This window comes from Moschus berezovskii, chromosome X (genome assembly GCF_049115385.1).
Source record: "Moschus berezovskii isolate FMDL1 chromosome X, NW_MosBer_1.0, whole genome shotgun sequence".
Lineage (NCBI taxonomy): Eukaryota > Metazoa > Chordata > Mammalia > Artiodactyla > Moschidae > Moschus > Moschus berezovskii.
Genome location: NC_142488.1, coordinates 117,155,157 through 117,158,505, shown reverse-complemented (window position 1 = coordinate 117,158,505; position 3,349 = coordinate 117,155,157).

The following is a 3,349-nucleotide window of genomic DNA, read 5'->3' as shown; positions in this document are numbered from 1 at the left end:
TGGGAAATAGATGGGGAAACAGTGGAAACCGTGTCAGACTTTTTTTTTGGGGGGGGCTCCAAAAACACTGCAGATGCTGATTGCAGCCAGGAAATTAAAAGACGCTTACTCCTTGGAAGGAACGTTATGACCAGACCAACCTAGATAGCATTTTAAAAAGCAGAGACATTACTTTGCAAACAAAGGTCCATCTAGTCAACGCTATGGTTTTTCCTGTGGTCATGTATGGATATGAGAGTTGGACTGTGAAGAAAGCTGATCACCGAAGAATTGATGCTTTTGAACTGTGGTGCTGGAGAAGACTCTTGAGAGTCCCTTGGACTGCAGGGAGATCCCACCAGTCCATTCTAAAGGAGATCAATCCTCGGTGTTCATTGGAATGACTGATGCTGAGACTGAAGCTCCAATACTTCGTCTACCTCATGCGACGTGTTGACTCACTGGAAAAGAGTCTGATGCTAGGATGGATTGTGGGTGGGAGGAGACGGGGACGGCAGAGAATGAGATGGCTGGATTTCATCACTGACTCGATGGACATGATTTTGAGTGAACTCCGGTAGTTGGTGATGGACAGGGAGGCCTGGCGTGCTGTGATTCATGGGGTCGCAAAGATTCGGACACGACTGAGCGACTGAACTGAACTGAACTTGGTGGCTTTAAAAACAGGAGATCATTTCCTCTCAGCTCTGGAGCTACAAATACAAGACTAAGATTTGGCAAATTCGGTTTCTGGTAACATTTCGGTTTCTGGTAACATTACTCTTCCTGGCTTTCAGAAGAAAAGCCAGTATTTGCTCACATGATCTTTCTCTTTTGTGTGCGTGTGAAGAGAGAGAGCCCTCGTGTCTCTTCCTCTTTTTATAAGGACAACAGTTTTTCCAGATTAAGGCCCTAATAATTACCTGCTCCTAAATTGATGATTTTCATGACTTAGACTTTTTGCTTACTGGATGTATGTAGAGTGAAAAGTGTTAGTGGCTCAGTCTTGTCTGACTCTTTGTGACCCCATGGACTCTAGCTCACCAGACTCCTCTATCCATGGGATTTGCCAGGCAAGAACACTGGAGTGGGTTGCCATGCCTTCCTCCAGGTGATCGTCCTGACCTAGGAATCAAACCTGGGTCTCCTGCATTGCAGGTGGATGCTTTACCACTGAGTCACTGGTGAAACCCCATATGATCTTGTTGTTCAGTCACTAAGTCGTGTCTGACTCTGTGATCCCATAGACTGCAGCACGCCAGGCTTCCCTTTCTGTCACTATCTCCCAGAATTTGCTCAAAGTCGTGTCCATTGAGTTAGTGTTGCCATCCAACTATCTTATCCTCTGTCATCCCCTTCTCCTTCTGACTTCAGTCTTTCCCAGCATCAGGGTCTTTTCCAGTGAGTCAGCTAGTTAACCTTAATTACTCCCTTAAAAAGGCTATCTCTAAATCAGTCACACTGGGGATTAAGGTTTCAACATAAGAATATTGTGAGGGAGCCACAATCTAGTTCATAAAGTACCTAAAACTGTTATTGCAAAAACATAATATTGCATGCATAAAAATTTTGCATTCTAAAGACTTGAGAATAAAAAAGAACAAGTGACCATTTTGACATATTGAGTAGCTTCTGAAATGAGGATTTATGTTAAGATTCAGATCCTAATTTTTAAAACAAAGTTTACATTACAGACCCAAAATTAGTTTGCAAACACAGGTGTAGGGCACAGTGAAATGTGAGGGTTTGCTGTGAGTTAAATTGGATCACTTTATATATTTGTATAGAATATCTAGATAGAATGGCTATTTGGGAAGAATCAAATGGAAGTATAGACAAAATTAATAAATCAAAAATCTGTAGTTCACTGTTGTGAGATTATATAATTTGTTTTTAGTTCAGCATTTGATTTGCTAAGTTCAAGAATATTGAATGTATTAAAGAAATAAATGATAAAATAAAAGGAAATCTTATTGAAATAATACTATCTATTGCAGGCATATAGAAAGACTAAAGTCTACATGTATTTACATACTCCTGAAGAAACAGAATTGTTGAGTTTATAGATATTGAGATATTATGTCTGACAGGAAAAATATGTTTGGTCATTCAGATGGCCATGGTCTTTATTCATGGTTCCTGGCTCACAGCTCCCCAAACCCTGGGGATTTCCTGAGTGATAAGAGCAATGGAATAATATTTTGTTTCTTGTCCTCAGTTCCTGAAACCACTTCCCAGGAAGTGACTTTAGTTCCCATCCAAGGGTTGGGGCTGGTTGCTGTGAGAACAAACCATGTGATCAGAGAGTTGGAACTTTTAGTCCAATCTCCTGATTTCCGGGGAGGGTAGACGCGTTTGAAATTGAAGCAATTGCCATTGGCCAATGACTTAGTCAATTATGACTAAGTAATGAAACCTTCACAAAAACATCAAATGACAGCTTTTTAACCCTTTTTGAAGAATTTCCACATAGGGGAACTGGAAACTTCCTTGTACCACCGTGCCAAAGCCATGAGCTCCCATGAGGACAGAAGCTCCTTTGTTCCAGACCTCAGATCTATGTATTTCTTCTTCTGACTATTGATTTGTGTCTGGTAATCTAGTGAGTGGGCTCCCCTGGTGGCTCAGTGCTAAAGAATCTACCTTGCCAGTGCAGGAGACAGAGGTTCGATCCCTGGGGCAAGAATATCCCCTGGAGAAGGAAATGGCAACTCACCCTAGTATTCTTGCCTGGAGAATCCCATGGACAGAGGAGCCTGGCAGGCTATAGTCCCTGGGGGTCACAAAAGAGTCAGATACAACTTAGCAACTAAACAACAACAACCTAGTGAGTAAACAGGTTTTCCAGAGTTCTGTGAGCAGTTCTAGCAAACTGCTGCTGCTACTGCTGCCACGTTGCTTCAGTCGTGTCTGACTCTGTGCGACTCCATAGACAGCAGCCCACCAGGCTCCCCCGTCCCTGGGATTCTCCAGGCAAGAACACTGGAGTGGGTTGCCATTTCCTTCTCCAATGAATGAAAGAGAAAACAAAGTGAAGTCGCTCAGTCCTGTCTGACTCTTTGCAAACCCATGGATTGCAGCCTACCAGGCTCCTGCATCCATAGGATTTTCCAGGCAAGAGTACTGGAGTGGGGTGCCATTGCCTTCTCCTCTAGCAAACTACTCAAACCTAAATGGAGTTGGGACTTCTGAGGTGGCTCAATGGGTAAAGAATCCTCCTGTCAGTGTAAGGGATGTGGGCTCGTTCAATCCCTGCGTCAGGAAGATCCTCTGGAGAAGGAAATGGCAACCCACTCCAGTGTTCTTGCCTGGAGAATCCCATGGACAGAGGAGCCCCATGGGTTACAATCCATAGGGTCGCAAAGAGTAG